Genomic DNA, 25,496 nt, shown 5'->3' on the forward strand with positions numbered 1-25,496 from the left:
AGAGACACGCTGACAACAACTAGTTGTCAATGGGAAAAATGTGCAATTCCCGACCATCTGGCGAGAGGTTGTTGGCTGCCTCTGGGTGAAACTGGCCACAAAGCCTTCTTGTGATCAATTTGGTTGCTAGCAGATTGCCACAGTTGCCCATGGTTTACATGGAAGATGCTAGCTTGTCTGCAAACACTTGCCAACTACTCTTTGAGCAGCAGTGATACTAAAAAATGCAACAGAATTTGGAAACGGAGAGCCTTCATAGTAAAAGTTGTGCCTTACTGCTGTAACCAGCACGATTTTACTTTGAATGCAAATGTTCTGCATTTCAAGTTTGTGGCACACTTGTCACACAGTAGTTGGCGAATGCCTGTATACTTTGTAACTTCCTATACTGATTTTTCTCTCTATAACATTCTGACAGGGAATTTTAAACTTTTTACATTTTTGAATGGCATGATCCCTTCCTAGCAATTTGTGTGCACCCTCATGCTATGGATATCGCAGGGAGAGCGATCAAACTGAGGGCCAAGAACAAGAACGTGGTGCTTGTTTCACGGATTCTAGATGGTCTGTCAGAATTCGTCATGTTGATTGCTCATGGCGTCCAAAATATCCTCGGGCCACTAGGAAATATCCCTGTGCTCCTGTTGGACAGCCTGACAATGAAATGGCATCATATGAGGGTCTAAGATACAGTATTTATATATAATTAAACTTCACCTGAGCAACATTTGTTCATAAGCCATTGACACACACATACACACACAGTTTGTGCTACAAGGAACCCTCTCATCAACCAACCACATTACAAGCAGATGGTGAATATTATATGTGAAGTAGAAACATAATAACACCTTACATGAAAGAACTTTACTACAGAGTTGCTTCTGACTTAAAGGATAAGTCCTGTCATGTTCTGTTCTGCCGTTGCTTTCAACAAATCCCATGTGTCAGTGTAATCCAGTAATCATTATGTGTTAGCTATAGCTTTTTTAGATGTCATAGTGGTCCATTATTGTCCATTAACGGTTAAACAAATATCACCGGATCTCAAAATTTCATAACAAAATTAAAGTGCCACAGACAAAGTAGAGCAACTGTTGAGAGTAGTAAATATTGTTTTCTGTGGTCACTTCCCAGGAGGAACAGAAATTATGGGTGTATCAGTAGGCGTATTTGTCCTGAAGCATGAAGAACACAATGTTAAGTTTGGTATGAAATGTCCTCAGAGCAGTACGCCCTGGGAACTAAACTGCCACGGATCTATTAATGGTCACATACTCGCACTCCCCAAATGCTCCACCCTGAAATTTTGGCAGTTCACCAGTAGCTGTCCATCAGGTATGGTGTGCTAGTAAGGTTAGCTTAAGTTTTTTTTCTGTAGAGCTAATTGCCCATTTTCATGTAGCACATAAGCTAAATAAGTTAATGATAAAGTCATTTTAGAGTCCATCGCCATTAGAAACTGAAGGGCTGCGCCGAACAAAACTGGGGTTTGTCAAGTTTTTCTAGAAACTTTTTTAACCCTTTAAGACCTACCATAGAACCAAGTCCGCCAGAGCTTATATTATATTTTTACATGCTGTGGAGCCATTTTTGGGAGCATTTCAAGTTGCTATACATCAATACAACCATTATAGCCCAGATTTTAATAATATGTATTCATTAAGTGCATAGTAATTACATAAATTGCAAAAAAGTGCAATAAACTACAAAAAAATTGAAAATCGTTTTTGCTTTTTTAACATATATTTGTAGTTAGAGAAATTTAAGAGGCGTATCCCTCAAAACTGTAAATACAAAAAAGTTGCACAAAATAGTTTCCCACCACAGGAAATTTATTTTGAGTGTCTTCATAGTTTTATTTTTGAAATACACCAATTTTTATACACTGCAGGAAAAATGAAAATAAATATTATACTGCAAATTTGCAAAAAAGCAGCATATGCATCAAAATAAACTATTTCCAGCAGTGCAATATGAGTCCTAAGCATCCCAGAAACGACACAGAAAGTCATAAAGTCAAAGATAACTTTTAAAAAGACGAGTATAGGCCCTGAGGCCCTGATCGTAAAAAAGACTACGTTTCCGCGAAAATGACGTCACTTCCGGTTTCAGGCAGGTAATGGCGGAAATGCAAAAGTTCGCGCTGACATCTATTCCAACGTAGGAAGTGTTATGACCAGCTGATTGGATCGGTAAAGCGTGTTTCTGGAATATTATGTTTTTGTTCCTGCAAGCGCTTTTTATGCAGTTTTTGCAAAGCTTTATGTGGAAGGAAACCGTGACCTAGGACAAGCTGATGGCATAAGATGTAAGTACAACTCCTCCGGTTTCATATGCAAAAAAAAATTTTTGCGCTAGCTTACGTGGTTGCAGTGCTACCGGGATTTAAAAATAGTTACGCAAAACTCGCTCGCCCGCTCCGATCGGCTGTAAAGGGTTAAAAGAAGAGGTAGCTAAAAAAAAAAAAAAAGCTAATGCTAAATGCTTTCAGAGCTAATCTGCACCAGAAGTTTTGTCAGCTTGCAAAATGCTTGTCATATTGTCGTACTTGTAATCTCTTGTTAAATATTTTACCGTTGCTGACAAAATAAATTCACAGTAGTCTGCAGACAATGAAGTCTATTGTCTGTAGCAAGATGTAAAAAACAAAGGACAAAAGTGATCTGTACACTTCTTAAAAGAAAGTTTTCCATTTTGTCAATTGGCTCAGGCTTTTCTTATTGTCAAGATAAAGAATTTGAGTGTATTAACTGTTACAATAAGAGCAATTAGACATTTTAAGATCTTTTTAAACAATGGGGAAAGTGCCATTTTTGCTTTATTTTTTCCCTGCTTTGCTGAAAATATACTGAAACCTGAACCCAGCATAAAGTTTTTGTATATGTTACAACACCATATTGGTCATATTGGGGAAATTTACATAAAAATAAAAATAAATATTTGTTAAATATTTGTTTTAGAGTACACATCCACTTTTAGAACTAAAGTTTAAAGTAAGTAAGTTGGTTACACAATCTGAATTATGGCACTTTTGAATGTAATTAACTTTTATCTATTCTTTCCCATCGTTTATGTTGTTTTTCATGGTTTCTTCGTTTTGCTCTTTTTTAATCCCCTCATGCCAGATGGCTGCACCTCTCTGAACCTGGCTCAGGGAAGAAATTCCAGTTCAAAGGAACTTCTTCCTCCTCACTGTTGCCAAGTGCTTGCTCACAAAAGACCGTCTGAATGTTCTTGCTCTAAAATTGTGTTTGTAATATGAAGTAGTCTGTTGTAAACGACTGCTTTTGAAACATAAAAACTGTATAAAGTATCTGGGCACTACTGCTGCTTACATACTGTATTGAGGTCTTTGCTGGACAAATGTCATATGAAACTGGAAAACACCCGACTGAGAAGATGTGAACAAGCTTTGTGTGGGTGTCTGTCTGTCTGTGTGGATCTGCAGTGCTCTGCCAATGCTACAGACATTTCAGAGCCCTGTGGCGTAATTCAGTGTGTCAGATACAAGAGGAAATAATGTGGTGAGCATCTCGTCGAATCGCTCCGGCTTAAACGGTCTCTCTCCAGAGTGTGTTTAGGAAATTAAAGGCCGGGGATTTTTTTCATAATTGTCTAGTTTATCATTTTATTACAGCTAGCTTTCCTCTGATGGGCTCCCTTTATGATTTATCAAATACAATTACTGCATGACTTATTTTAGGACCATTAATGTGTGCACGTGTGTGTGTATGTGTGTGTGTGTGTGTGTGTGTGTGTGTGTGTGTCAGCTCTGGTGTATTTAAATAGCATTAAGTAATTGGAAAAACAGGACGAGAAGCTGGAAAATCTAAATTGTCTTTGTGGATTTATACCCCCCATTCAAACACACACACACACACACTCTCCTTTTCCTTTTCTCTCTGTTGCTTCTGAGTAAATATCCAAAAAGCTTCTATTTTAAACGTAAAATAAGAGAAAATTGTGTTTTAACTGATAGAAGCTAATCTGAAATAGTTTCATTCTTGTGCTGTGACAATATTTCACAATATTTCTCAAGGAATGAGGAAAATGGGGATATAGAGAAACAGAGAAAGGAAAGAAACAGTCACAGAGAGAAAGAGGTTAATTCCATACCTTCGCCTTCCAGCTAATGAAGTGTAGGTGGCGTCCCGGTCACTTCAGCTAATTGAACAGTGGAGATTACAGCAGCCGTTGCTCCCCTCTGTGAAAAGAGGGCCGTGTTCATTAGTCGTTGCCATATAATATTCATTCTCTGTAGAAATATGTAGATAGTAATCTATGCAAAGAGCTGCTGGTATGATTATAAAGCTCTCAGCACGTTCTCTGGTAGCAATAACTCAAACAACCATGATTTAAAATACTGCATGTGTCTATGTTTAACTTTATTGCTTCGCACTGAATTTATGGGCCTTTATCAATTAGACGTATACTCAGAAGAATCTATTAATATTTATGTAGGGCAATGTATTAATTTTGACATTTAACAAACCAGTAAAAACAGTAAACCTAAAGTATATCAGTATCTGAGTGTTATTTGAATTATTTGAATGGCTTTAGAGAGCAATAACTCCTGCGCAGCTAGTAATAATGGGCACAGTTGATAGTCTTGGTAACACTGTGACAGACTTCACTGAGGCATGTCAGTGCAACTCTAGGCTGCCCTAAGTAAAACAAAGTCTATGGACGGAGAGTCATTGAATCTCCTAGCTGGAATATGTGTCAATTTAAAATCCTCAAGAAAGCAAGACGAGATGGCAAAGCTAGTCATGAAAGGCTCAGTTTAATTCAGCTTTATTTATATAGAGACAAATCACAGCAGCAGTCACCTCAAGGCGCTTTGTATAGTAGGGTCAAAAGCCTACAATAATAAAGGAGACCCCAATAATCAGACAGGTAAGGCAGCAAGAAACTCAGGAGCAGCCCTGAGTTTGAGATAACAGGTAGCACTATGCGGCGTCCTGTTGTATTCAAATTGATGGTGTATAAACTGGAGTTGTGGCCATCAGAGAGTTGTCCCGATTTTAAAACAGGCAGTCTTTAGTCACCAAAAACCTGAAACCAGTTGTCAATGGACTTGTCTCACATTATAATCTTGGCCTTTTCTTTGATGCACTTCTTCAAAAGCCTTTCCACCACATTTGTAATAATAAAATGTTTATTTGTCATTACCAGCATTCTTCTATTTTCAGTCATTCTGGAATAGAAATTACGGCCATTGTCATCCAACCTATTCTGTGCATGAGAAAATTGATGCTGCTAATTACAAGGTATGTCTTTGTACCCATGTACAAAGATTAAGGGAATGTGTGTACAAAGCAATGTTACATAATTAAAAGCTGCAGCAATGACACTCGTGTAACCGTGAAGTTGATTAATGTCTCTGGTTTGTTGTGTTATGTTCACGAATTTCACTGTCGTCTTCACGCCATGTAACGCTCATGTGACAGGTTGTTAGGCTTTGATTTTGTAGTGCGGTCCTGTGATAAACGAGCAACATGCTATAAGCTTTTCTTACATGTACAGTGAGTTGTGTGACTAAAACGACCGTCTCGGTCATTTGTTTCTACTGTCTGAAAAGGCCCACGTGAGTAAGCCTTCCTAAAACGACATACAGTGCTGTTTCACTCCAAAGGACCCAGAGAGTCCACATCAGGAGGCAGGTGGGCTTGTGGTTTCACAAACACACCCGGCTCCAGTCTCGCGGCTTTCTACCATTTTTGAGTTTCACTTTTACTCCCTTGGTAAAAGCAAGGAGGTCCTGTAGGTCCAGCAGCTGGGGCCTTACTGTGTGGAGCTCGCATGTTCTCCCCATGTCTGCATGGTTTCTCTCTGAAAACTCTGGTTTCCTCCCAATGACATATATGGGTGAGGTTAAATGGTGATTCTAAACTGGCTATAGGTGTGAATATGAGTGTGAATGGGCTCCCGGCTCTAGACATTAGCCTAATGACAGACTGGTGATCTGTCCAGGGTGTACCCTGCCTATCACCCTATGGCAGCGGGGATAGACTCCAGCACCCCCAAAACACCCTGATGAGGGCAAACAGAAGAAAATGAATGGACTTTGACTCCCCAGTAACTTCTATTGTCATTCACCATTTGGTTAGGTTTAGCTAGCAGCACTTCTTGGTTAATGTAAGGAAAAGACTTTTGGTTTGAAGTGAACATACAATAAAATAAATACATAAATAAATTTATAAACACAACAAATTTACCATTTACAGAAACCTCCATTTAAAAAACCGCTAACGTACTATCAGAAATTTGCAAGGACATTTTCCATGTTTTTATGCATATTTTTTGCAGTGTAGGATTTAATAACATCAAGTATAAATGACAGCATGAGCCTTTTTCTGAGGGGAAATCTCTATTAATAATGGTGGAAAGTGCAATGAAAATTGCTACTAAAGCAGAATTACTGTTACATAACTGAAATGTTACTCAACTAAAAACACACTACCATTAAATAGAAAAAATACTTAACATAAAAGCATAAAATAACCTTCAAAACATACTAGGGATGTTTAATGTCAGGTGTCCTGTGGGTGTAACAGTTTAGAAAATGGATGGATGAATGTTTAAATAAAGTTAACTGAAGTATATCGTGGAAGGGTTTGTGAATCAGTAATGGAGGCAGTTGTGAATAAATGAATGAAAAAATCATAATCAAGAACGTCCAGTGAGAGCAGAGTTGATTATACTCACAGCCATTACTGTGAATTTATGACAAACACACCAATTACTTATCTTAACTAGTTTATGGAGTTATACAGACTGCAGGTGTGTCCGTGTGTGTGCGGTGCATCCTCTGCGTGCGTGTATTGACAGACAGAGAAACAGGAGGCAGTGGGCACGACCTGCAGAGGTGGGAGTGGGCCCACGTAGGAGTGAAAGTAGGCAGACAAAAGATTTTAGAGTTAAGCAGGAAAGTTTGGATGGTCTAACGTGACAGTTTTCTTCTAACTTTCTTCTGGGAAGGACAGAAGCAGGAATGTGTTGCAAGTTAGTAAAAGGCGAGAAAGAAGCACTAAAAGACTAGCACGACCCACCTCACAGTCACAGTGAGTAATAAAATTACTCAAATATATGTTAGCGTGCGGTCTTAAAGGAATTATATTTAGGATCTAATAACACACAACTTTTGAACTTTTTTTGTCTTGGTGTTTTTTTGTCTGATAGCTTTAAAACTCAAATTGTGGCCCCTGCTCAGCATTTAAAGCAGTAAAATTGATTTTCTAGTGTAAATCATACTTTTGTAAGTTGTGTAAATTACAACTTGGAAAAAAAGCACAAGTACTGGCCAGAAATGATTTAATTGGAGTGGGGAAAATATTGAGGCATGCGCACTCTTTCTCCCTGTGAACTGCACTAATCAGCCTTCCCCACCCGTGCGTTAATATTTGCTAACTCACTATCGCAGGATTCATGTTTTTTAAGTCACCTGATGCCGAAGTCACTGAACAGAACTCAGCAAAAATTCGTCATGTCTTTATCAGGACAAAAACAAAACTCCTCTCTGCTTCTGTCACTTTTCTAACCCCACTGAACCCCCTCCTCCCTGCCTCTTGTTGCCTATCCAGCACAGTGGGACCATGTCTCTCTCTCTTCTCCCCTCTCTCTCTCTCTACCTCTCTCACCCCCTCCCTCGGGGCAGAAGTAAACCACGCCTTGAGGCCCTGCTCCCATTGTGTTTTCTCTGCTACTTCTGTTTGGGGCCTTTGTGTGCCGCTAATCAGCCGTGGGGCCATGCTCAGCCTCGAGTGTGTGTCTGCGAGTGTGCGTGCGTGTGTGTGTGTGTGTGTCCCTTGCCCTCATTACGTAGCCACACTGGGAGGCCAGCATGGGAAGTTTCTGCTGCCCTCCATCACCCCCTCCACCACCACCACCTCACCCCCCTCTAGCTGTCCATCACTCACTTCCTCCCCCTATCCTCATCTCACCAACCCTTGGACCGGCCACAATTTTAAAATAAAACTGCACCTGCTTCAGTGGCTACATCAGAAAGCGATGCAGCAGTGGAGCAGAAAAACAACAGCGCTTTGTTCTAAAGTCCTCATGGTCACAGATATTTGCTGCGATGATTAGCGTCATTATTTTCGGAGCTGGAATGAAGCGATTTTGCGACAGGAACGGATTCTCTGTGCAAATCACAAAGTCTTTTCAACTGAATTTAGCGACAACAAAAGCGGGACTCCTCCACCCTAACACAAGGCTGAAAAAGTAAAAGTTTAAAGTGAAACTTCCCACTGCTTTTCAGGTCTTTTTTTCCTTCTTTTTTCAAACACGAGCACTTACAATACAGTAGGCAGGATGTTGTATGCTTATTTTATCTGCTGATGAAGTTAAAAAATATCTAATGCAGATCTTGTAAGAGAATCTTTTTTTTTAACCAGGCTATAGTTGTTATGCTTTAACAGTTTAACTATCATGACTTGTTTAATAGCTGGTGAACATTCTGTGAACAAATATTGCCGTAATGTCACTGTCATCTGGGGATACAGTCATCTATACTGTCAAAGTCCTGGCTGTATGATTTCAGCGGGATTTATTAAGTAGCGTATTGTAATAGTAAAGAAAAAAACCTGGGGGTTGGAATAGTGTGCAGACCAATAATTAGTCATTTTATTTGTGAATGATTTAAGGCGTCCTCTTCAGAGTTTGAGCTTTTCTTCACAACATCAACAACGACACTTTCTTTTGTCTCACGTTCACGTGTTTAGCATGAGTCAACTGATGATGACTACTTCTCTCTTTTAAAAAGACAAAACTGAATTTCCAATTGTTCTTTGTGACAATCAGTTTGTTTGTTTGTTTCTTTTTTTTTTTGTCTTTCTTTTCATAATTTATGTCTTTGTGTGTTTCACTTGCCTCGAGACAAATTTTCTCTTTTGGACATTGAGTTAAGTTAAGAGGAAAATGTTGCCCTCGCTGACAAGTAACCTACTGGGTTCAGTATCAGTGCAAAGTCCAAGAAAACAATCTCAGTTTACACAGCCCTGTTTGTTTGGCGGGTTGTCTTTACAGAGATTAATGAAAGTTCAGTGCAGTAACGCAAAGTAAAGAAAAACTGAAGAGTTATTTTTTTAGATTATCTTTCACTTTCAGTGTTACTTATACACATCAGTAAGCTGGACTGAGTGAACTGTCCGCTGCCCTTTAGTGCTCCTCCCCTGTCACCTGCTGGATGCCTCTCTACCCTCATGTTCGCCCCCCACTGCTCCACCGCTTCACCTCCTTCCCATCTACTTTCTCCCTCCTTCAAGTCTTCACTGTTCATGAAATGTCACCTGTTCACATGAAGTGTGTCTCTCTGTCTTGATGCCCGATGAAGCTTAAGCCACTGGACCTCTTTGCCTTGAGGACAAGCATAGCCTGCTCATTGCTCATGTATACACACACACACCCAAACACACACACACGCACACACACACACACACACACACACACACACACACAGTCTCTGTCTCTGTTCAGTCAAGAGCTACACGGCTGTCTTAAATTTCATTGTGGGACAGAGAATATCCTCCCTATATATGTCACTCTCTCTTCCTTTAGCTCATTTCTTGCTTCACCTGACTTATCACACACCCCTGGCCCGTCCTCAGTCCTCCTCTGCTGTCCGACAGTTTAGCTCTAGGTCATCAGCTTCGTCTACTTACTGACCTAAATTCATGTTACGCCACATAATTAGGCTGTGTGCTTGTTTCCGTTCCCACTTTCAAAGACAGGACTAAAGAGCTTGAGAAGCGTCTTGAGAGGGGAGACTTCTGTCCTGTGTCCAATGGCACTCAACAAGTTCTCCAACTAAACGGAGCATAGGAGCATATTGGCAACAGGAAACAGGCAACAATAAACTGTTAGAATTTTTGTTAGGTTAGAGGAAAAACCCTTGTTTAAATCATCGTTAGATGTCCAAGATTGCGAGTGTTACAGTGTTTCCTTCCCACTGTTGCCAAGTGAACAAATTCCAGTTCCTGGGTATGGGGCCGTCTGATTTTTGAGGTTTTCACTCTATTATTATATAGTCTGTAAATTTTCCATGAAATTTTGGTACATCACAACATCATTGAATCTGGACAAATAAAATGTACTTGACATGTATATGAAAGTATGTTTATACCAAACATACTTTCATTGGTGATTAATTATTGGAATAAAAAAAAAACCTTTGATTTTCTATATTCCAGTTGCATTTAACTCAGAACTATTGGTTCATGTCTTTGAGGCTGATGAAACCCTCCATCCACCTTAACCTCCTCCGCAGTGGTTCTGAAACCACAGTAGACTTCCTTTGCAGCTGAGGAGCCTTTTGAGAGAAGCACTGAATACTCATCTAATTCAAGTGAAGCAAATGAAACATTTTTTGAGTATAGACACAAAAATACACGTCTTTGACATACCGCCTGGAGCTGAACCGCAGTATATTACTAGGTTCGGACACAACCCACATTTTGTGAACACAGATTAATATATAAATAAAGTAACATTTCCCACAAGAGTCCAAAAAAAAGTGCCTCAGTCGGGGGACAAAACTGACATTTTCACCTTGTGCCATAATTTTTTCAGAAAACTAATCTCAGAGCTAAAGGTGCTTACTGTTACCTCAATGACATTGCACATGTTTCAACGGAGAATCAACAGCATGAAAGTCTTGTTCTCACCTAGAAAAATTTCGATTTGTTTCCTTGCTGGTTCAAAGCAGCAATCTCAGCTCAAGAGGACACACAGAGGAAATGTTGTGAGACCCCCAACACCACGGGTGGCTCTGCAGGAACAGCGGACCAACAACTTAGCTCTAAAGAGAAACACGGGCAATGTTTAGTACAGGAAAATAAGTGCTCTTCCATAAACACCGCAGAAGCCAAAACATTGAGATTAACAAAAATTGCAGAGCAGCAATAATTTACATTCCTCAAAACAAAAAACAAGTTCAGGCCAATCTTTTTTTTGTGGATTGCTTTAACATGACGATCTGTCATGTAAACCCAGGACAGAGTAAAGGGAAACCAGAATCATAAAATAACAACACGCCTCATAAACTACCGCTATAAAGGTTTAACTAAAGCCTTAAAATAGCAATTACATCAACTGAGTTTCGTTTACAGAAAAAAAATCAGTGAGTGTATTAATATGTGTGTGTGCGTGTGTGTGTGTGTGTGTGTGTGTGTGTGTGTGTGTGTGTGTGTGTGCGTGTGTGTGTGTGTGTGTGGGTTGGGGGGGGGGGGGAGAGAGTAAAGAGTAAGAGCAAGAAAAAGATGGTAATTAGTTGTGACTCAAGGTTTCCCTGACCATAATCCTCTGAACAATCTACACTCATACAGGTGTTCACTAAATCCAATTACCAACAGAAGAGGCAGTGGAGAGGAGAAGGCTAAATTATTTTAGCATTAAATAATACTGAAACGTTTTTGGGGGGTTGCCAAATAATAAAGTTGTATGTTGCACCTTCAAAATGCATTTTCCAGTCACTCGGGGAGACGGATATGCAAATGAAAATATTAGCAGAGCATCTACACTTCAGTCAGACTTTGGGTTTGTAGTTTACTTTTTCATAAATGACTTTGTGTTTATAGATTTCTGTCTTTTAAATAAGGTCAATAGCACTACCAACATGGAGCTTATACATAACAATAGCTGATAATATAGTGGACTCATATGACTGCCCCTATGTTTACAGAGCGCAACAAAGACGAGGCATTATATTTCAAAAGCTGCCTATTTATGTCAGGAGAGCTCATGCTCTTAAAAATGGTAATTGAGCTTTGGTTCAGCACATGCATAATTACCTCTTTAAGACTGTCTCTGCTATTTCTTTTGTATTCCCGTGTATCGGTTTTAATATGTAAGTCCAGATATTGTGTACAGTAGATCCAGTATGTGTCACTGTGGTATTGTGCAGACCTCATCCTCTGATCCCCTGTATGGTTAAGCAGACCACAGAGCTCTGAGCAGGCTTTTGCAGCTTATTCAAATCAGAGCACTACTCCATCAAAGCTTCTGTTAGTTTAGCTTAATTGTAACTGAAATGAGATGAGATTAGAAACAAAGGCAGTCATTCTGTTACACAGTAAGCATGGGCAAGACTCTTCTAAACAGCACAAAGTAGTCAGCATAAAACTGTTAATGATTTTATGTCGAAAATTGCTTTCACCTGATTTGTACAATCAAATTCTAACCAAAATAAGACATGACCTGATTGAAAAAATAATAGAGTTATTTTTTAAATAAACATGCAAAGTATTAAACTTCTTCAACTGAACATCCCATAATAATAATAATAGTAACTATTATAATGAACATATACCTGACATGCTCATCCTAAACTATGGAGGTGTGCAGTGTGGGAAAAAAGTTAAAGTTCATCAAATAAATGCACCAAAATAATGTAAATAATGCAAATGAATTCAATTTATTTCCTTTATATTAAACCAAATTACATCATTACACCTCATAGTGCATGCAAGCTGAAGATGCCACGTTAATAGAGAGAAAACCCCAATATTTAAAATGACCGTCTATGAGCAAGCACTTGGTGACAGTGGCAAGGAAAAACTCCCTTTTTACATGAATAAACTGCTGTGTGTGAAGACAGTGAAGAGTAATAATAATAAATGATTTAATGCAGAGTGGTGTATGAACATATAGAGAGTGCATAGAGGTGAGTGAAGAAGAAACAAAAAGTGCATCATGGGAAAGGAAAATTAAAACAGAATTCATTGTATGTCAGATTTATAAATTACCTGCATTATTTTACCAATATTCTACATATGTTTGTTGATATATTTATTTACTGGCAATATAGTAAGGTATACGGCATTGCTTGGTGGGCTTTTAACCCTGTTAAAGTACCATTCAATTTTTGGCATCTTTATTTCAGCACTGTCAGAATGTGACAAAACCCCCAAATGAAATCGTAAACTCAAATAAAAACTTGGGAGTTCTGATCTTAATTACTTTGCTACTGCTTTGTAATATTGTTGTGACCAACTGCCTGTCTATGCTAGTGAGCTTGTTTGTGCTCTTTGCCCTCACCTGTAACTAGCGCTACAGGGAATGCTTGTCATGCTACTTGTGATCAACGTGTAGTCAGACAAGATGATTTTGGCTTCTTGTATTTTTTTTTCTCAAATAAATATCCAGAAAATAAACTGTATCTTGTTTAAATGCTAGCACATCACTGGTATACTTCAAGGACACTTACATAACATACAAGTGAAGAAGAGCTTTGCGAGTGAAGATGAAGGTGGTTTACTGAAGTGAGCAGAAAGGGGAAAGAAGAAGAAGATTCTTGCTCCACTCCCTCCAAACTTGTAATGGAGGTTTGATTAGCAAGCATGTAATGTACTTTACCCTGAAGCTAAAGGCGGGGGGAGGTACAGGGGGGGGGTTAGAGGAGGAAAAAAAATGGAGGGAGCGTTATGGCAGGAAGAAGGTGGAGCGCATATAAGCTGCCCTCTCAGCAGGTCTCCTCATCCAACCTCTTCCCGCCACCCTGTCCACCTCCTCCACTCCTTAAGACGAGGACACAAGTTTCCCCCCTACTTCAAAACCTTATGTCTAATGCCACCTCCCCATCCACCGCCACCTTCACCCCCTCCCATGCTGTATAAGCGGTGGAGGTGGGTGGAGTAGCATGGGGTTGGAGGTCAGAAGCAGGAAGAGTTTTTTTCTTTTTTTAACAAGCTGCACGTCTGCATGCAGGAAGTTGTTTGTGCACAGACACAATGCAAGTTTATTTGAATCCAGCAGGGAACAGTGAGCAATGTTGTCACTCAGCTGGTTTTAAGGTCAAAGGTTAAAGAAAATGTTGAGGTAGCACCCACCAGTGTGTTGCCTTCACTGGCAAAAAGAAAAATGAAACTAAAAGTCAGGGGGAAAAAAGTGTTTCTTTACACGCAGCGACAGAAATATTCATATCTGTATGAACAACTCTTCGGGGAGTCAGGTTAAATTGAGTCTTTGTCAATTTAAACTAAAAGATTCACTTTATAAATGATGGTGTAGTTTTAATAGTAACAATTCAAGGCACTGATGCTTTTAAAGTGACCCAGAAATTGTTTATCTTACTATGAATGAGCTCCCAGCCTTCAATCGTCATTTTCTCCTTTAACATAACTGATTATCTGCTAAAGTCACTTCCTAAATGTCAGGAAAGTTCCACCCAATCGTGGAAATTATGAAAATAAAACTTCTTTTTAAATTTTTTTTTTTTTTTATAAAGTTCTAACAATCCAATCCAAACAATACAGTCTGTCCCTTTCTCTCCATCCTTCTGTCCCATCCACCGCACCGGATCAGCGTTTCTCTCCACCCCTCCTCTGCCTCGCTGTGCTGTCAGCTCAGGGTGTGAGCAGAACAACGTTAATGTGTGGAGACACCTGACAAGCCTGCTGGCCTTTAGGGCTCAGCCTAATCACTCTAGACCCGAACCCATCGGGAATTAAACCTGCAAAACCAAACAGTCACTGTGGGAGCTGGCTGGGAGCTGGCTGGCATCTGCTGGGGCCACTCCATCGGCCGCTGAGGGGAAAGGAACGTTGCAAATGGCGCGAGAACTGTGCTGTTTTAATGGACTAAAATCCACGACCTGGGTAGATTTATTGCCAAACCTGTTGTGCCATTAAGTAGCCAGGACACCAAAGTAAAAAAAAAACAAACAACAACAAAAAACAATAATAATACAAATGTTTCAAAGTTTTACTAAACTAAACGTATCTTGAGGAGAACTACCTCCTTCAATTCCTGTGAGTTATTCTATTCAGGGCTTTGATTTTTCATTGTAAATCCGACAGGATGAAGGTGTCAGAGTTGAATGCACGTACACACAGGAACACTTTCACGACCATTATACTGCACGACTACGGAGAGACCGACAAACGCTGATGTATGACAACATAAAGGAGGTTAAGACAGCGAGAGGCCAAGAGTCAGTCTGAAAATGTCACCGTAATGTGCTTGAAGTAACATTAAAGCTCTTCTCCACCATTCACGCTACAGTGCTGTGTTAACTTTAAAATTAATGGGGATTTTCCAGTGTTTAAAGTACAGTAGCTTGTTAACTCCAGTATCTGTTAAGCCACACGGGCCCCTTCTCCACTCTCTCTCTCCAGATGCCCTCATTAATTTTAGATTGGCTCTAAATGAGTCTCCTTCATCGCAGCCAAGGGTTTGTAAATTGGATTCATTTATATTTAAATTGTGAAACAGGCGTGGTTAATGAGAGAGTCGTTATTTTGGGGGGTTATTTCAGATTGGGCCGATAGCCGGGGCAGCTCAGTGCTGTGCTGAACTAAAACCATCAGAGTAGAGGCACACGTGATGTTGGGCTTAATGTTTTCTCTAACATAAAAAAAATTAAACATGTTTAAATTAGATATATATTTTGAGGCACGTTGTTAATGAAAACGGTAGAATGTACAAGCACCTTGGCATCACCGTTTATTCTTTAACTTTAGAACATCACTTGGATCTAAGCTTCTAAAATGTTTTCTGTATGAAAATGTGAACAAAATTAGGGAGGAAAAACAACCGGCGTGTGTTTGTGTCCTTTGTTAACACCTAATTTAACACTCTTAAAACTAATGTGTCACTCTCAACACATCTGTGTGGTTTTCAGCGCCGCATGTGCCAAAAACAAGCCGGTGAACGTGTTGACTTAACAGGTGCCTCTATCAACACATGACGCCCTGGCAAAGCAGCGGGACGCCTCTCAACCTAAACTGCTAAAACTAGAGTGTTGAAAGTGTCACATCTGGGGGGGGGGGGGGAGAACACGAGGTGAGACGACAGAGATGTCCCCGCACCCCAAACCCATCCCTCTCATAAAAACCCCAAATCACACAGTGCTTTACAGCTGTACGTCTCCTTGCAAGGCTTCTTACAGCTCTCGGCGTCCTATAGCAACCCCCAGCTTCTCCCTGCTAGGAATTTGACTGTTAGGAATCTAAGTGCCAGGCGTTTAAAACCTGAGGAATGCTATTGTTCTGGTCACAGCTGCACTAGCACTGGCCTGGCTACTGCTGCCACTGTGTGCGTGGGGAGGGAAGAGGGGGGTGGTGGGGGTGATGGTGGAGGAGGAGGAGGAGGAAGAGGGCGGGAGAAGTCGAAGGTGTGAAAAAGGCAACTTTACGTGTTTCCAGTGCTCTGCGGTCTCATGACAAAGCAGCACATAGTTGACAGTAAGTTGACACATTCCTCCAGCCCGGCCTCCTCTCTGACTAACTGCCCTACTACTCTTCTAATCTTCTTACAGCATGAGATGCTTCACTGTATGTAGGTTATATCTGAAGCTTTAAAAAATATATCAGATAAATGTGCACAACACACATGCTTGGAACTGATAAACACACAATGGTATGTATGCAGCGATGCAGTGGAAGATTAAAACTGCTAGTAGTATAGTTGGTGTTAGGTAAGCCCATACAGGAAATTTATAGTAGTTGAGGACAGGGCATTTTAAAGCTTCTTTTAAAAACAAAATACATTTGTTGTCTTTTATACAGCTTGGCTCCAAGATGGGTTTCGCTCTCACAAAGCTAATTTCCCACTTTGTCACATCTGACATGTTGATTCTTTATACCACTGCTGTTTAATTTGGATGAAGGCAATAGTAGAGGTCTGGCAGCTTTGAGTAACAGGCATGTGTTGTTTCACTAGTAGAGCTGTTCAGTTTCTCTGCTTAAGCATATTTCTTTAAGGCTAGTCAAAATTAGCAAGCTAACCAAGCTAGTGCTACCATTAGCTAGCCTTTCCCTAGATCTACCCGCCCCCCAAACTGGCAGCCTTTGAAAGGTACTCCACAAATCATTAAGGGCCAGGTTTTAGTGTTAAAGACAAAGTACCGTTGGTACTGACAAAGAAACTGCAGTGACAAGACTGTGTGTAAGAGTTGGGAACTCAGAGATGTTTGCGACTGACCATGTTGCATATATATTTCTGGAAGTTCCTGGAAGTATTTCTGGAAGTAATTTACTAACACTGACATGCAGTTTACTGCTGGCCGCACCAATATTTAATGCTAGGAAAACAGCATGTCTTATTTTTTACGCTTGATATGAAAAAGAACAAACTGCGCCTGTGTTTAGAAAACAGTAAAACCTTTGTAAATCACTCGTAAAACTAACCACTCCCGTAAGTGCTATTTGGGACACTATTTTAATGCCATTTAATAAATCTGGACGCACAAAACAAGAATGTGCTGTTGCTCTGGGTACCAATACTAGTGTATATCCTCAAATTATTTTCAGTAGCTTTTAGCCACTCCTCGCGCAGATGGAGTTGCTCACTTTTTATAGAGATATCGGCGTACCACATCATAACGTTTGCTACTAAAATTATGTGCTGCCTGAAACAAGTAAAAGCTATTTGAGGGATCTTGGTTCATTTTCTTTTCACTTCAAATGAGCAGTTGGGTTCGGGGGTGGGGGGCTTTCTGCCCACTATATTGAACACAGTTTTTATGTGACTGATTTTAGGTTGTTAATAAATAAAAATCAATGCCCGGCAATGTACTCTCAAGCCTGTTTGTGTGCAACTTTTACTATATAAATCTGTCAACAGCAGTGAGGATGCAAAGCTTCTCTCTCTCTCTCACACTCACTCTCTCCTTCTCTAGTAATTACCATCCAGCTGCTTGCAGGAACAATGCTTGGCTCTCTTCCAGACGGCTGACTTCATACACTCTGTGCCACGCTCAATTTGGAGCGCAGCGGAAGCTGGGCATGACTGGCACCCTCCAAGGCATTGCTGTCTTTTTCTATGGGACTCTGTGTGTGTTTGTGTGCATGAGTGCGTGTACGTGTTTGAGAGTGTGTATTTAGGTGTGTTCCCTAAACTTACCATTTGTCATTTTGCCATCCCGTTTCCCATTGTCCCGCTCTCTCACTCGCGTCTTCACTCTCTCGTTACATCACTAGAAGAAGAAGAAGAAGAAGGGGGGGAAAAAAATGGAGTGTTGTTTTTAAGGGAAATCAGCATGTATTCTGCCTTGTTTACAGTATTCACTTGGAGATCTGTTTAGGAGCAGACCCAGAAGGAAGATTGCCACATACAGATGCTCAGATATATTTAATGGATGATCAGCAGAGTACAGTAACATGATAAAATCATTCATTCTGTGTGTTTAGTAGAGCAGATGTGGGTGAATTCATAGAAGGCAGATTTATGAAAACACTCTGGCTTGGTGAAAAGCTGCTGAGACTATAAGGTCAGAGTTCACAGTGAATCCTTGTACACCCACAATAGTTCCCAGTGTTTCCTGATGCAAGGCTGTGTTACCAGGCAACGAGTAGTGTTCGGGGGCTAGTAACTTGCTGACTCCCCCCCCTGTGCACTTCAATAAAGTTTAGATTCAGAAAGTTAAAGGTGACTTTGGTTAAAACGACTGCAAACTTTGCCTAAAACTAACGTCACAGCAGATCCACTCCCAGCTGTCTGAATATGAGGAACTCCCTCATTATGCGGGTCAGAGGAAACTATTGTTATCACTCCACTACAACACACACTCACAGACAGACAGCGTGAGGAGGAGGCGGGATGAGGGCACAACTCAGACAGAAATCGCTCAACACATATCTTTATATGGCTCCCTGCAGTCGCTCTATACAACTGTACACACGCACACACAAGCACACCCGTGCAAACAAAAAGCACGTACATAAACACGTACATAGTGCTCCCCTTTCAGACCCTGTCTTGGCTGAATAGGGGGCAGTACGAGCGGACTCTTCCTCGCAGCATAATGAAGAACTGTTTGGGTCCAGTACGCCGAGTTACGCCGATTTCACTGCCCAAAATAAGCCTCAAACATGCGCAAACACGAACACACACACATACTACCAGGCCCAGTCTGGCTCCTACTGTTTGGGACAGAGGGGCATTTAAAGAGGCGAGATAAACAGCAACAGTTGCTAATTGTTGCGTAACAACTCGACAAGGACAGAGCAGCGCTAAAACAGAAAGTCTTACAGTTTCATTTTGATTTGGGATTCAAGGCTGTCTCTTGACACTGGGTTTGACCACGTTTTTAAGGCGATACATTTGCGAATATACATGGCGATTTTCTGCTTTTTTTTTTTCTCATGAAGAAGACAGAATCCTTTTTATCCAGACATCGATCATATGGAATTAAAATGGGATTGAGATGTTTAGTTTTACAACCATATTGAGCCACCACCTAAACAGGCAGAAAGATATCATTGAACATTTAAAATAACAATAATAATAATAAATCAAAACTATACAAGACAGGATATGTGATGCACAGACAAAAAACTAATTAAAAATTTTTTCCAACTGCATAAAAATGTGCTGTGGATAAATGGTAATCTGTGTGTAATCCCCTCTTTAAGTGCTCTCACTAAGTGCTCTCATGCGCTCGTATGACTGGACAGGTAGAGCAATGGAAAATGAAAGAGGACAGGCTGGAAAACTGTAAGATTTACTTTGCTGCTAGCTAAACAAGATAGCTTTAGCTTGAATTTAAGCTGTCAGTAATTTATAGCTGTTTGCAGCATCTCTTAGTCTTTCATCAGTCACACATTTTGCTATCTAAACTTGTTATTGCATCATTATTAACACCTGCATCAGCACAGTGACAGAACATTAATGTAAATTACACCACAAAAACAGTAATGTCATTCCCCATTTGCAAGGCATATGACTGAGGCTGGTACAGCGTGGCACAGGGCCAGGCCAAAGCAAACAGAGGTGTGTTTCTGATTTGACTGCTCGCTCAGTGCCGTTACAGAGTTAATACAGACGCTCACATAATGCAGTGTGGCTACCACCAATCAGCGGTGGTATTTTTGGAAAGTGAAGTAAAGAATTCTTGCACCCCTCGATATTCCTGCCCACTTTGATTGTTGGGGTTTGCTATATAGATAAAACTGAATTGAATTTTATCACAAAGCTGGTGTAAGCTGTCATTTCCTAAAAAGTCATAGGGTAACTTCCTTAAAAGGGAGTTACAGGAGCATGCTATAAAAGAAGGTGTGCAGTTGGTTTTAGTTTAATCACGTTTGAATTGGTGAAAATTAGCTTAAAAAATCACGACCACCAGTTTTTGCAGTGTAGTTCTACAGTCATGGGCCCCGTCCCTGTGAGATTACTTCTACTAATATACACTGAGTGGACATGTAAGTTTGTCACGTATGCAGGTATGTATGCATCTATTGACCTGTGAGCACAAATGCATACGTGTTCATTTCTGGGTATCTGTGTGTGGATGCGCACATTAATGCACGTCCGTGTAAGTGTGTGTGTGTGTGTGTGTAATGGCAGTGGGCCCCCAGGGCTGGGCCCCCCACAGTTTCCAGCAGGATTGTGGGTAGCTGGGAGAGGGTTTGGATTCTGGCTTTGTCTGTCTCTGTGTGCTGACATCACTGTGCTGATGGCACCAAATCCCTGTTCTACTGCACGCAGCACTTTCTATACAAAACACAAATACAAACACACATTCTCACACATGCGGACACATGGTACAAGTAATGCCAACTTAGCCAAAAAAAAAAAAGAAAAAAAATGCGCTTTCTCTTTTTGACACACATCCAGACATCCATGATGCGGTTATGCCATCATACCGTGAGCTTTTTAGCAGATATTTGACGCTGTCGTCGACCTGTAGATTTTTATAAAGCAATGACAGCTTGTTTTCGAACTAATGATCACCAAACTGACATTCAGTCACCAGTTAAAGATAAATTTCAATAATTCCTTAAAGTTTTCCACACTGACTTTTTCAGATTCATCCAAGACAACATTAAAACATGCACGCACTAGGATATTATGATATTCATGGTATTTACATGTTTTCCTACATACTGAGTATTTCACTGTTTCCTCTCAGCTGCAGTACTTCCATCTATGTCAGCCATTAGGCTGCTGTGCCACACACGAGTCTATTTGCTTCTAAGCTCAACTATCTGACTGCGTCTTTACATAGCCTGGTTAAATATTAACTGAGAGCCTTTCTCTTCCCTCTAGTGCTGTCTTTGGTATGTATGCAGCTAGCAGGAGGGCGGGAGGCGTCGGGTAATGACGGTGACAACACTTCCCCCTCAGCCTAGAGGAAATTGGTAATTGGTTTTTTTAAAAAATACATCGCTAAATTGTTTATTGGTTGCTTTAATTTGTTCCATAGAGAGAAACGAGGCCAGCGTCAACGTGCCAGAAAAAAGTGTTTACCAGGGGAAAAAAGTTTCAAGGTGATAAATGATGACACCAAACAGGATGCCTTGAGATTTCAACTGAGAGTCTGAAGCTGCAGCAGGATGAGTTCTTCTCAAATGGGAAGAAAAGTTACATTTTAATGCATTCAATGTGTTGATATGAACATATTTAAGAAAAAAAAGAGAACTGGAGCTATGTTTCCTAAAGATCCCATTGTGAGTTTGTTTTCCATTTCATTCTTGGATAGGGATACAGTGTCTTGCTCAAGGGACACTTCAGGGTAGCAGCTGCCTGCTGACGCAGATTCACCCTACATCTTCTGTTTGAATAGCAGTCTCTAAAAACCACTCATCCTGCTTGATGCCCTCGTGTGGTTTTGTACTTTGCAGGTCATACAAGGGCTTAATATCTACACACAGAAATACCACGAGAAAAAAAGCATGAACATCAAGCACACACACACACGCACACACAGCTCCTAAGAACCCCAGAAAGCGATTGGGATGGACCCAGCACTCAGAGCCACTCAAAGCCAATCAAAGCTGATGATAGCACAGACGTTTATACTATCCATCAATCCACTGCCTCTCTCTCTCTCTCTCTCTCTCTCACTCACTCACTCACTCACACACACACACACACACACACACACACACACACACACACACACACACACACACACACACACACACACACACAAAAACATTTTTGAAAACTGCCTTCTTCAAGTGATCTCCATCCACATATCACTGAGGAGGTAAAGGGTTATCATGGTAACGGAGAAAATGTGAGCACAATGATGCCAATGGTGCATTTGTACTACCGGAGAAGTGAAAGACTAACTCATAAAAGATTTATCAAACATTCATTTGGCAGGGTGAGCTTTCTGCGGAGATGCTGGCTTACAGGTGAAACACAATGTCCTGAAGTGTTTAGGTGAATTCTGAATATATCAGAGGAAGGCTCTGCGCTCTGTCCTCTGATGAACAGTGGGTGAAATGTATTTGTAAAAGGAACTCAAAGTGAGTAGATGGGTTGAAACCTGGGTTGCCATTCTCTACATGTGACGCACGGGGAATCTGATTGGCACTGAAGTCATAGTTTTACTGAGTTTTACTGTGCTGCTGTTCATACGGCACTGTGGAAAAGAAAAAGTGAAGAGGACTCAAACTATCAAGGCAACACGATTCAGTTCCTTTTAGTGTTGTTGACTTTACTTTGATTTTAGACAACACTTCTGGGAACCTGAATGTCCTCGCTCACCTAATTACTCTCTTGAGGTTAATAATAAAATTCTTGCTCAGCGGCATGTATTTCTATGTTCCCTGAGCCTGGGTTTGTGTTTCCTTCAGGAAAACTGGTGATCTTTAATTTGCTGGGTAAATGTGATAAGCACTACACCGACACACTGCTACAAGACACTCTTCTTTTATAAATAAATGTTATTATGTCCCCATAAACATATGTAAGGAATACTGAATAAAAAATTGAATAGAACACAGCAGCATTTTTTAATCTGCGAAACAATACATGGTTCTGAACAGATAAACGTCTTCCTGCCTGGTGTTGATTACAGTAACTTATGCGTGTTATACGATATAGATGCAGTCTACAGTTACACCTGAGCTTCAGCTGCTTTATGAAATATTTTCCAATAAAATTAAAAATCACTGCATTTCTGAAAACGACTAGCCTTTGACGTAAGCTCACAAGATTTTTTTGTTGCTGCTGTCACATCTTTAATCTTTAAAGATAATCAAATGATAGCTGTCTTTTTCTTTGTTCTTTATGAGGATAAAACTTACATGCAGATGATTAATATACTGGCAAGGTTGTTTTGTTGAATGTCCATATATGTTTACTTTATTCCTTTAAAAGTTTTAAATCAACTTCTCTATCTATATCTATCTTTCTGTCCATTTCAACAGACTCACTTGATTTGACTCATTTAATGCTGCACTTTAGATTTCTCACTCACAAAGAAGCAGTTTACTCTGGGTTTATTTACCCTGGTGGAAAAACAGTCTTATTAATGAGCTAAATCTTATTAATTGCACTCATTTCAAAGAACCTTGAATGATGAATGGGCTGTTTTATTTCATTCAAAAAGTTTAATTTTTAGTTGTCCCTTTCCAAAAATTGTTTAGTCTCATGATTCAAGGTTTTCTACACAAGGGTTAAAAAAGTCTACTTCATTTTTTTTTATTTTGTAAAATCTGATAAACAAAATCATATTTTTTTATGAATTTGGGGAAAAAAAGAATCTACTTTACACCAAAAAAACATGTCATAATTTTCAAGCTGACAGTTTTTGAAGACTTTACAGGTTTAGGAGTTTAAAATGTCCCAAATTTGAATACGATCAAATATTAGTTGGGAAAAATTTACTCAAGGCACACTTTTCCTTCATAGATATTAGTTAGTAATCTATCTATCTGTTTTCTTTTACAAAAGAAAATACACATATAGAGAATTCACTTCCAAGTTAACCTGTTTTTCTTCAAAATATTTCAGAAATGCTGTATTAATCACATCAGAACGATTAAAGGGTAACTTTTTTGTTTCAGTCAAAAAAGGATGGATGGATGTGAGACACAGATAATCTAACAAACAGCAGACACTCACGCAGTGCGCACATCTGCCTTCATCTGCCTTCATCTGCCTTAAACCAAATTTCACAACATGTGAAAACCTTCTAATAAACTTTTAATGACCACTCCGCGCACACAGCCCGTCCTTTGAGTGCTGCTTCTCTTTCTCTCACCCACGCACACACACAGAAGGTCCTGTCAGAGCTAACTAAGCGCAGTGGCGGGCAGGGCAGCATTTGGATTGGCTGGACAGGGGTTACCGGGGGTTACGGTGGATTTGGTGGACCACCTGCTGAGCCTCAGCCGCCAACTGACTAAAAACATTTACATCAGAAACCACCCAGGATAGGGAAAGAGAAAGAGAGGGGAAAGAAAAAAAAGAAAGTAAAACTAAGAGAAGGAGGAAGTTGAGACAAGAAAGAAGCACTATTCATGGAAACTTTACTCGTCATCTGCTCAGTTAACCTGACTCATCTCTTGTTTTTACAGATGACTGTTGTGCCACAAGAGAATAAATCAGTTTATCGCGTACAGCGCAGGTTCCAGTAGCGGTTGTTTAACTAATACCGATTCAGCTTTACAACCTGTTCACTCACTTTTGTTTTACAATAGTTTATGATGAGGGGTCCAAACCTGCAGCGGCAGTGTGGAAGCAGTCGAGGGCTTCTGCGCCTGCTCGGAGTGCAAGCATTTGTCGGAGACTGATGGGCTGAAACTCTTGCCCAATAGCCAGATTGTTTAAGGTGTGAGTGGACACACTGCCAGAGCTGTTAGTGTGCACGGGAAGACTTTGGCTTACAGTCAACGGGACAACAAAGTTTCATTGACAAGGCTTTGGTGACCGTTGAGCCTCGCTGGGCCAGAATTAATGGTTTTGTTTTTTGGGGGTGGTGTCTGTATGCTGCTAGTACTGTACCAGCTCCTCTGATACGTGGACGGGGAAGACCTGAGCTTTAACAGCTTTAGATGCACTTTTATTTTTCCTGTCAGTACAATGGTGGTACTTTTCAACAAGTTAGGACATCAAAATCCGCTGTCAGGTAAAATTTCCTTCATAAAAAAGAGAAGGATAAGAGATGAAAGCAGACACTTTCTTTATGTTTACTCCCTTCAATTTCTTCCACTTTTCAGACGTAAAAGCTTTGAAACACCCATTAGCATAAATCAGCATCGAGGTGTGGGTTTGCTGATCATCATACTAAAGGACTGAAAGTGATTGAAGTCAGTGAGCTGCAGAAAATCCCAGCACAACAATGTCCGATATCACTCATAATCAGCTTAATTTCGATCCGAGAAATCTCTAAAAGTTCTGACACCACAACTGTTTTAGTAGCAGAGCTTTGCAGTGGCCCTTGCCCCTCCAAATACATCAATTCCCCCTCCGGATCCCCTCATGTATAAGGGCCCAGGCCCATACGGGGGTCCCCTCAACACCCCTACTCTGTCTTTGGCTCTGTGTGTGTCGGTGTGTGTGTGGTTGGGGAGGGGGGTTAGTCTGACCCGCAAACTGACCTCCTCAAACTTCAAACTGAATACTTCTGGCAGTTACCACGACGACAGAGCTCTCCAAGCCTTATCCTACTTACCGAGACGAGACGAGGAGCGAGGAAGAGGTGGGAGGAAGGAGAGCAGGAGCGAGGGAGGTAAAGAAGGAGAAGAGCGACAGAGAGAGAGAGAGAGAGAGAGAGAGAGAGAGAGCGGTGTGGACAGAGAGAAAGATACTGGTGGGGG

The 25,496-nt window shown here is 40.5% G+C and overlaps 1 protein-coding gene across 8 annotated transcripts in view; it reads right to left on the reverse strand.

Moving 5' to 3' along the window:
• sox2 (SRY-box transcription factor 2) overlaps positions 1-25,496 on the reverse strand; it is a 187,163-nt gene that overhangs the window by 2,153 nt on the left and 159,514 nt on the right. For 6 of the 8 annotated variants that reach the window (XR_005697976.1, XR_005697975.1, XR_005697978.1 and 3 more), the window contains 3 exons: positions 17,845-17,917; positions 10,668-10,801; positions 4,120-4,207 (listed from right to left, as the gene is read on the reverse strand). The gene's annotated coding sequence lies outside the window, so the exon portion shown is untranslated. The remainder of the gene's footprint in view (positions 1-4,119; positions 4,208-10,667; positions 10,802-17,844; positions 17,918-25,496) is intronic. The other 2 variants (XR_005697980.1, XM_040046323.1) reach the window with 2 other exon arrangements.

This window comes from Simochromis diagramma, unplaced genomic scaffold (genome assembly GCF_900408965.1).
Source record: "Simochromis diagramma unplaced genomic scaffold, fSimDia1.1 OVJJ01000553.1, whole genome shotgun sequence".
Classification (NCBI taxonomy): domain Eukaryota; kingdom Metazoa; phylum Chordata; class Actinopteri; order Cichliformes; family Cichlidae; genus Simochromis; species Simochromis diagramma.